We start from the raw sequence: 11149 nt of genomic DNA on the forward strand, positions 1-11149 counted from the left end.
TACACCTCATGCACACACGGCTCCACTCCATACACCTCATACACACACGGCTCCACTCCATACACCTCGTACACATTCAGCTCCGCTCCATACACCTCGTACACATTCAGCTCCACTCCATGTACCTCATACACACACGGCTCCGCTCCGTACACCTCGTACACATTCAGCTCTGCTCCATACACCTCATACACACACGGCTCCGCTCCATACACCTCGTACACACACGGCTCCGCTCCATACACCTCATACACACATGGCTCTGCTCCATACACCTCGTACACATTCAGCTCCGCTCCATACACCTCATACACACACAGCTCCGCTCCATACACCTCATACACACACGGCTCCACTCCATACACCTCATACACACACGGCTCCGCTCCATACACCTCGTACACACACGGCTCCACTCCATACACCTCATACACATTCATCTCCGCTCCATACACCTCATACACACACGGTTCTGCTCCATACACCTGACCTTGTACACACTGTCTGCTACATCCACACTGTAAACACCTCCTGACCCCACACAAGGCAGCATTCTTACCTCATCCAGCAGCACCATGGCAAGTTGGCAACCAGTGCCACAGCCAAGTCCTGCAATCCATGGAGGTCCCGATCATGTGACCCCTAACTCCTCCCCTCCTGTGAGCTCATCACAGGTCCTGTGCACACAGAGCAGCCAATATGTGGTGTAAGGCTCTGCGGGTGCAGGGATGACCGACTGACAGGGATGACGGGCTGATACATACTACACTGCATACGGAAGGGTAAGGGGCATGGCTTAACACAAGGGGGCATGTTGGCTGCTTCTGCTGTCTGCGGGAAGCAGAGCGTCCCGTGCGGGAGTGCGGGGCAAAGGCTCAAAACCCGGACAGTCCCGCAGAATGAGGGACAGTTGGGAGCTATGAGGTACCCAGTGACTCACATATCCAGGACTTGCGACATAGTGGGAAATACCGGTGTCCCCTTTATGGCCAGTGTACCGATCAGAGGTGTTTATAGAGACTTCCGCAGGGATGGACCTAGTACTGAGAGTGATGTCCGTGAACTGTAGGCATAAAGGCATTAAACTAAGTTTAACTACTAAATAACAAGAACAGTGTATGTGATAGAACATTGCATAAACATTGTATTTAGTTGTATTGCTGTGTAATAATATACTGTAGTAACCTTGATACTGTAACCCGCCATATAGAGCTTACTTGTATACTGTATGTATACTTAGAAATAGACTTTCATTTTTCTGTTAAATAAATAGTTTTGGCTAAATTCCACTGTCTCCCTTACTGATTTTGTAAGTTTGCTCACCGACAAAGACATGAACAGTCTATAACTTTAAGGGTAGGTTTATTTGAACATTGAGAGAATATCAAAAATAAAATCCAGAAAATCACATTGTATAAATTATATAAAACTTTTTGCATTTTGCAGTGAGAAATAAGTATTTGATCCGTCTGGCAAACAAGACTTAATAATTGGTGGCAAAACCATTGTTGGCGAGCACAGCAGTCAGACATTTTTTGTAGTTGATGATGAGGTTTGCGCACATGTCCGGAGGAATTTTGGTACATGGCTCCATCCAGTCTCCCATTAATGCGCTAAAGTAGTCCTGTGTCTTTAGTTGGGAAACACCTCCAAAACATAATGTTTCCACGCTTGACAGTGGGGACAGTGTTCTTTGGGTCTTAAGTAGCATATCTCTTCCTCCAAGTACGGTGAGTTAAGTTAATGCCAAAGACCTAGAGTTTTGTCTCATCTGATCACAGCACCTTCTCCTAATCACTCACAGAATAATCCAGGTGTTCATTGGCAAATTTCAGACGGGCCTGCACATGTGCCTTCTTGAGCAGGGGGACCTTGCGGGCACTGCAGGATTTTAAACCTTTACGGCGCAATATGTTACCAATTATTTTCTTGGTGACCGTGGTCCCAGCTTCTTTGAGATCATTAACAAGTTCCCCTCGTGTAGTTTTAGGCTGATCTCTCACCTTCCTCATGATCAAGGATACCCCAAGAGGTGAGATTTTGCATGGTGCCTCAGATCGATGTTGATTGACAGTCATTGTGTGTTTCTTCCATTTTCTTACCATTGCACCAACAGTTGTCTCCTTCTCACCCAGCGTCTTACTTATGGCTTTGTAGCCCATTCCAGCTTTGTGCAGGTCTATGATCTGGTCCCTGACATCCTTCTAAAGCTCTTTCATCCTGCCCATGTTATAGAGGATAGGGTGTGACTGATTAATTGAGTCTGTGGAAACGAGTGTTTTTTGAAGGTGACTATGTAAGACAGCTGTCTTTAATGCAGGTAATGAGTTGATTAGGAGCGTCTAACTGGTTTGTAGGAGCCAGAACTCTTAATGGTTGGTAGGGAATTAAATACTTATTTCTCACTGCAAAATGCAAATCAATTTATATAATTTATACAATGTGATTTTCTGGATTTTATTGTTGATATTCTATTTCTCAATGTTAAAATTAATCTACTCTTAAAATTATAGACTGTTCACGTCTTTGTCAGTGGGCAAAACTGCAAAATCAGCAAGGGATCAAATAATTATTTATATGTATAAATGTGTGTACAATGATCCCCAGTGATAGTTTCCAGTAGCCACTATGGGGGTATGTGCAAACACCATCTTTTTTCAGGTGTATCTGCTCCGCAACTCAAATGGAAAAACACAAAAAAATAATGAAATAGAATGAATATATGTCCTAAAAAGTAAAAATGACTTGATGTATGTTCAGTCTTTGGAGCTTATTTTCACCACTTAATGTCTGCAAAGATGCACAGCTTTTTAAAAAAACATTGACCTGACTATTCTTCTGCTTGGAGGCAGCTAAAAAATTTGCTTATTTAACAAAGTTTTTAACCCCTTCCCGACCTTTGACGCCACGTAGGCATCATGAAAGTCGGTGCCAATCCGACCCATGACGCCTATGTGGCGTCATGGAATGATCGCGTCCCTGCAGATCGGGTGAAAGGGTTAACTCCAATTTCACCCGATCTGCAGGGACAGGGGGAGTGGTACTTCAGCCCAGGGGGGGTGGCTTCACCCCCTCGTGGCTACGATCGCTCTGATTGGCTGTTCAAAGTGAAACTGCCAATAAGAGCGATTTGTAATATTTCACCTAAAAAACTGGTGAAATATTACAATCCAGCCATGGCCGATGCTGCAATATCATAGGCCATGGCTGGAAACACTTATGTGCCCCCCCCACCCCACCGATCGCCCCCCCAAGCCACCGATTTGTGCTCCGCTCCCCTCCGTCTTGTGCTCCGCTCCCCCGTCCTCCTGTCCGCTTCCCCGTGCTCCTATGCCACCCCCGTGCTCCGACGCACCCCCCCATGCCCCGATCTCCCCCCCCCTCATACTTACTGAGGCTCCCGGTGTCCATCAGTCTTCTCTATGGGCGCCGCCATATTCCAAAATGGCGGGCGCATGCGCAGTGCGCCCGCCGAATCTGCCGGCCGGCAGATTCGTTGCAAGTACATTTTGATCGATGTGATAGGTTCGATCACAGCGATCAAAATAAAAAAATAATAAATAAACCCCCCCTTTATCACCCCCATAGGTAGGGACAATAATAAAATAAAGAAAATATTTTTTTTTCTTTTTCCACTAGGGTTAGGGTTAGAACTAGGGTTAGGGGTAGGGTTAGGGTTATGGCATGTGCACACAGTGCGGATTTGGCTGCGGATCCGCAGCGGATTGGCCGAGGATCCACAGCGGATTGGCCGCGGATCCGCAGTGGATTGGCCGCGGATCCGCAGCGGATTGGCCGCTGCGAATTCGTAGCAGTTTTCCATCAGGTTTACAGTACCATGTACACCTATGGAGAACCAAATCCGCTGTGCCCATGTTGCGGAAAATTCCGTGCAGAAACGCTGCGTTGTATTTTCCGCAGCATGTCAATTCTTTGTGCGGATTCCGCAGCATTTTACACCTGTTCCTTAATAGGAATCCGCAGGTGAAATCCGCACAAAAAAACACTGGAAATCCGCTGTAAATCCACAGGTAAAACGCAGTGCCTTTTACCTGCAGATTTTTCAAAAATCATGCAGAAAAATCTCACAGGAATCCGCAACGTGGGCACATAGCCTTAGGGTTAGGGTTGGAATTAGAGTTAGGGTTGGAATTAGGGCTAGGGTTGGAAATAGGGTTAAGATTAGGCTTGTGGTTAGGGTTACGGATAGGGTTAGGGGTGTGTTGGGGTTACAGTTGTGGTTAGGGTTGGGATTAGGGTTAGGGTTGGGATTAGGGTTAGGATTAGGGTTAGGGTTGAAATTAGGGTTACGGGTGTGTTGGGGTTAGGGTTGTGGTTAGGGGTGTGTTGGGGTTAGGGTTGTGATTAGGGTTATGGCTACAGTTGGGATTAGGATTAGGGGTGTGTTGGGGTTAGTGTTGAAGTTAGAATTGAGGGGTTTCCACTGTTTAGGCACATCAGGGGTCTCCAAACGCAACATGGCGCCACCATTGATTCCAGCCAATCTTGCGTTCAAAAAGTCAAATGGTGCGCCCTCCCTTCCAAGCCCCGACGTGCGCCCAAACAGTGGTTTACCCCCACATTTGGGGTACCAGCATACTCAAGACAAACTGGGCAACAAATGTTGGGGTCCAATTTCTCCTGTTACCCTTGCAAAAATAAAACATTACTTGCTAAAACATAATTTTTGAGGAAAGAACAATTATTTTTTATTTTCATGGCTCTGCGTTATAAACTTCTGTGAAGCACTTGGGGGTTGAAAGTGCTCACCACACATCTAGATAAGTTCCTTGGGGGGTCTAGTTTCCAAAATGGGGTCACTTGTGGGGTGTTTCTACTGTTTAGGCACATCAGGGGCTCTGCAAATGCAATGTGACGCCCGCAGACCATTCCATCAAAGTCTGCATTTCAAATGTCACTACTTCCCTTCCGAGCCCTGACGTGTGCCCAAACAGTGGTTTACCCCCACATATGGGGTATCAGCATATTCACAACAAACTGGGCAACAAATATTGGGGCCCAATTTCTCCTGTTACCCTTGTGAAAATAAAAAATTGCTTGCTAAAACATCTTTTTTGAGGAAAGAAAAAAGATTTTTTATTTTCACGGCTCTGCGTTGTAAACTTCTGTGAAGCACTTAGGGGTTGAAAGTGCTCACCACACATCTAGATAAGTTCCTTGGGGGGTCTAGTTTCCAAAATGGGGTCACTTGTGGGGGGTTTCTACTGTTTAGGCATATCATGGGCTCTGCAAACGTAACATGATGCCCGCAGACCATTCCATCAAAGTCTGCATTCCAAAACGTCACTACTTCCCTTCCGAGCCCCGGCATGTGCCCAAACAGTGGTTTACCCCCACATATGGGGTATCAGCGTACTCAGGAGAAACTGGACAACAACTTTTGTGGTCAAATTTCTCCTGTTACCCTTGAAAAATAAAAAATTCTGGGCTAAAAAAATATTTTTGAGGAAAGGAAACACATTTATTATTTTCATGGCTCTGCGTTATAAACTTCTGTGAAGCACTTGGGGGTTCAAAGTGCTCACCACACATCTAGATAAGTTCCCTTGGGGGTCTAGTTTCCAAAATGGAGTCACTTGTGGGGGGTTTCTACTGTTTAGGCAGATCAGGGGCTCTGCAAACGCAACCTGACGCCCGCAGAGCATTCCATCACAGTCTGCATTTCAAAACGTCACTACTTCCCTTCCGAACCCCGACGTGTGCCAAAACAGTGGTTTACCGCCACATATGGGGTATCAGCGTACTCAGGACAAACTGGACAACAACTTTTGGGGTCCAATTTCTCCTGTTACCCTTGGGGAAAAAAATTGTGGGCTAAAAAATCATTTTTGAGAAAAGAAAAATGATTTTTTATTTTCATGGCTCTGCGTTATAAACTTCTGTGAAGCACTTGGGGGTTCAAAGTGCTTACCACACATCTAGGTAAGTTCCCTTGGGGGTCTAGTTTCCAAAATGGAGTCACTTGTGGGGAGTTCCTACTGTTTAGGCACATCAGGGGCTCTGCAAACGCAACCTGACGCCCGCAGAGCATTCCATCAAAGTCTGCATTTCAAAACGTCACTACTTCCCTTCCGAACCCCGACGTGTGCCAAAACAGTGGTTTACCCCCACATATGGGGTATCATCGTACTCAGGACAAACTGGACAACAAAATTTGGGGTCCAATTTCTCCTATTACCCTTGGTAAAATAAAAAATTCTGGGCTAAAAATCATTTTTGAGGAAAGAAAAATTATTTTTTATTTTCACGGCTCTGCGTTATAAACTTCTGTGAAGCACCTGGGGGTTATAAGTGCTCAATATGCATCTAGATAAGTTCCTTGGGGGTCTAGTTTCCAAAATGGGGTCACTTGTAGGGGAGCTCCAATGTTTAGGCACACAGGGGCTCTCCAAACGCGACATGGTGTCCGCTAACAATCGGAGCTAATTTTCCATTCAAAAAGTCAAATGGCACGCCTCCCCTTCCGAGCCTTGCCGTGCACCCAAACAGTGGTTTACCCCCACATATGAGGTATCGGCGTACTCAGGAGAAATTGCCCAACAAATTTTAGGATCCATTTTATCCTGTTGCCCATGTGAAAATGAAAAAATTGAGGCTAAAAGAAATTTTGTGTGAAAAAAAAGTACTTTTTCATTTTTACGGATCAATTTGTGAAGCACCTGAGGGTTTCAAGTGCTCACTATGCTTCTAGATAAGTTCCTTGGGGGGTCTAGTTTCCAAAATGGGGTCACTTGTGGGGTAGCTCCAATGTTTAGGCACACAGGGGCTCTCCAAACGTGACATGGTGTCCGCTAGCGATGGAGATAATTTTTAATTCAAAAAGTCAAATGGCGCTCCTTCCCTTCCGAGCCTTACCATGTGCCCAAACAGTGGTTTACCCCCACATGTGAGGTATCATTGTACTCAGGAGAAATTGTCCAACAAATTTTAGGATCCATTTTATCCTGTTGCCCATGTGAAAATGAAAAAATTGAGGCTAAAAGAAATTTTGTGTGAAAAAAAAGTACTTTTTCATTTTTACGGATCAATTTGTGAAGCACCTGAGGGTTTCAAGTGCTCACTATGCTTCTAGATAAGTTCCTTGGGGGGTCTAGTTTCCAAAATGGGGTCACTTGTGGGGTAGCTCCAATGTTTAGGCACACAGGGGCTCTCCAAACGTGACATGGTGTCCGCTAGCGATGGAGATAATTTTTAATTCAAAAAGTCAAATGGCGCTCCTTCCCTTCCGAGCCTTACCATGTGCCCAAACAGTGGTTTACCCCCACTTGTGAGGTATCAGCATACTCAGGACAAATTGGACAACAACGTTCGTGGTCCAGTTTCTCCTTTTACCCTTGGGAAAATAAAAAAATTGTTGCTAAAAGATCATTTTTGTGACTAAAAAGTTAAATGTTCATTTTTTACTTCCATGTTGCTTCTGCTGCTGTGAAACACCTGAAGGGTTAATAAACTTCTTGAATGTGGTTTTGAGCACCTTGAGGGGTGCAGTTTTTAGAATGGTGTCACTTTTGGGTATTTTCAGCCATATAGAACCCTCAAACTGACTTCAAATGTGAGGTGGTCCCTAAAAAAAATGGTTTTGTAAATTTTGTTGTAAAAATGAGAAATCACTGGTCAAATTTTAACCCTTATAACTTCCTAGAAAAAAAAAATTTTCTTACAAAGTTGTGCTGATGTAAAGTAGACATGTGGGAAATGTTATTTATTAACTATTTTGTGTCACATAACTCTCTGGTTTAACAGAATAAAAATTCAAAATGTGAAAATTGCGAAATTTTCAAAATTTTCGCCAAATTTCCATTTTTTTCACAAATAAACTCAGAAATTATCGACCTAAATTTACCACTATCATGAAGCCCAATATGTCACGAAAAAACAAACACAGAATCGCTCCTGAGTTATTACCTCATAAAGGGACACTGGTCAGAATTGCAAAAAAGGGCAAGGTCATTAAGGCCAAAATAGGCTAGGTCATGAAGGGGTTAAAAAAAGGCCATCGGACATTGATGTCACAGAAAAACAACAACAAATGCAGGTTCTAAAATACAGTGGGTATGGAAAGTACAGGGTGGGCCATTTATATGGATACACTTGGGTGGGCCATTTATAAAGCTGGATCCAAAATGGCTGACTACAAAATGGCCACCCACCCATCTTGAAAAGTACTCCCCCTCCTATATACTAATGTGCCACAAACAGCCATTCCCATTTTATTTAGGTGTATCCATATACATGACCCACCCAGGTGTATCCATATACATGGCCCACCCTGTATTCAGACCCCTTTAAATGTATCACTCTTTGATTCATTGCAGGGCAAGTGGGAAGAGCCTGCCAAAGTGCCAGATTTGCAGCATCTAATAGATGCGCTTTTTCTGGGCAGCTGTGGGCTGCTGTTTTTAGGCTTGGGGGCCTATACCAATGGCCCCTTACCAGCCTGAGAATACCAGCCCACAGCTGTGAGCTTTTTCAAGGTTGGTTGTCAAAAATGGGGGGGGACCCCACGCCGTTTTTTAAATTATTTATTTTGTTATATCGCAGGCGGCGGCTGAGGAATACCCCGATCATCCTCTCCTGCTGTCACTGCTATTAGTAGCAGCAAGTTTTGGATGATGGGAGTAAGGCTACGTTCACATTTGCGTTGTGCGCCGCAGCATCGGCGCCGCAACGCACAACGCAAACAAAAACGCAGCAAAACGCATGCACAACGCTGCGTTTTGCGCCGCATGCGTCCTTTTTTTGATTGATTTTGGACGCAGCAAAAATGCAACTTGCTGCGTCCAATGCGCCCGGACGCGTGCGCCGCAGGGACGCATGCGGTGCAAAACGCAAGTGCGACGCATGTCCATGCGCCCCCATGTTAAATATAGGGGCGCATGACGCATGCGGCGACGCTGCAGCGCCGACCGCAAATGTGAACGTGGACTAAGAGTCCCCAAAGCCCCACCTGCTGTCATTGGTCAGACTTTAATATAACTCTCATCATTCTCCTCGGCTCGTGCAAATCACCGGCAGAGCAGGGGAGAACGATGAGAGCCGTCTTCAGCTCCCGCCGCAGAACAGCGCTTACAGTGACAATGACCAAATACTCATAATATCCTCAAGCAGCACACTTATATCCTTCTATTTTTGTATACAAGTATAATTATTAAAGTCTGAGTGAGCCCTAGTTGTAAGGAACCCTTTCCTGTTTAGATGTCTAAGTCACTACTAGGACAACCCCTTCGTGATCTAACTGCTTGACCCAGTTAAAATAAAAAGCTTATACTCACTTCCCGTAGCGGTGCCGCTCAAGAAATGTCGGCACTCATGATTCCAGGGCTCTCATGCGGTTGTTATGACACGTGAGCCTGGTGCCCAATCAGTGCTGATGTCACTGTCTCCACCTTGGTACAAATTGAACATGAAGAGGAAGTCCAGGCTGCAGCTGATCTCTTACCTCCTCTTCATCCGTACGAATGTGGAGACAGTGAAGCCAGCATTGATTGTGCAGGGTTCACGTGTCACAACAACCCCACGAGAGCCCTCTTTGACCACGAGTGCTGACACTGCTGAAATGGCGCCAGCACGGGAGGTGAATATATTTTTTTTATTTCACTGGGGCCAAGCATTTAGATCAAGAAGGGGTTGGCCTAGTGTACTGACCCAGTCGAGAGTGTGTCCTTCCCTTTAACCCCTTCACCCCCAAGGGTGGTTTGCACGTTAATGACCGGGCCAATTTTTACAATTCTGACCACTGTCCCTTTATGAGGCTATAACTCTGGAACGCTTTGACGGATCTTGGCGATTCTGACATTGTTTTCTCGAGACATATTGTACTTCATGTTAAAGGTAAAATTTATTCGATATAACTTGCGTTTATTTGTGAAAAAAATGGAAATTTGGCGAAAATTTTGAAAATTTTGCAATTTTCCAACTTTGAATTTTTGTGCCCTTAAATCACAGACATATGTCACGCAAAATACTTAATAAGTAACATTTCCCACATGTCTACTTTACATCAGTACAATTTTGGAACCAAAATTTTTTTTTGTGACGGAGTTATAAGGGTTAAAAGTTGACCAGCAATTTCTCATTTTTACAACACCATTTTTTTTTAGGGACCACATCTCATTTGAAGTCATTTTGAGGGGTCTATATGATAGAAAATACTCAAGTGTGACACCATTCTAAAAACTGCACCCCTCAAGGTGCTCAAAACCACATTCAAGAAGTTTATTAACCCTTCAGGTGTTTCACAGGAATTTTTGGAATGTTTAAATAAAAATGAACATTTAACTTTTTTTCACACAAAATTTATTTCAGCTCCAATTTGTTTTATTTTACCAAGGGTAACAGGAGAAAATGGACCCCCAAAGTTGTTGTACAATTTGTCCTGAGTACGATGATACCCCATATGTGGGTGTAAACCATTGTTTAGGCGCATGGCAGAGCTTGGAAGGGAAGGAGCGCCATTTGACTTTTCAATGCAAAATTGACTGGAATTGAGATGGGACGCCATGTTGCGTTTGGAGAGCCCCTGATGTGCCTAAACATTGAAACTCCCTACAAGTGACACCATTTTGGAAAGTAGACCCCCTAAGGAACTTATCTAGATGTGTGGTGAGCACTTTGACCCACCAAGTGCTTCACAGAAGTTTATAATGCAGAGCCGTAAAAATAAAAAATCATATTTTTTCACAAAAATGATCTTTTCGCCCCCAATTTTTTATTTTCCCAAGGGTAAGAGAAGAAATTGGACCCCAAAAAATGTTGTGCAATTTGTCCTGAGTACGCTGATACCCCATATGTGGGTGTAAACCATTGTTTGGGCGCATGGCAGAGCTTGGAAGGGAAGGAGCGCCATTTGACTTTTCAATGCAAAATTGACTGGAATTGAGATGGGACGCCATGTTGCGTTTGGAGAGCCCCTGATGTGCCTAAACATTGAAACTCCCTACAAGTGACACCATTTTGGAAAGTAGACCCCCTAAGGAACTTATCTAGATGTGTGGTGAGCACTTTGACCCACCAAGTGCTTCACAGAAGTTTATAATGCAGAGCCGTAAAAATAAAAAATCATATTTTTTCACAAAAATGATCTTTTTGCCCCCAATTTTTTATTTTCCCAAGGGTAAGAGAAGAAATT

Source organism: Ranitomeya variabilis, chromosome 2, assembly GCF_051348905.1.
Source record: "Ranitomeya variabilis isolate aRanVar5 chromosome 2, aRanVar5.hap1, whole genome shotgun sequence".
Taxonomy (NCBI): Eukaryota; Metazoa; Chordata; class Amphibia; order Anura; family Dendrobatidae; genus Ranitomeya; species Ranitomeya variabilis.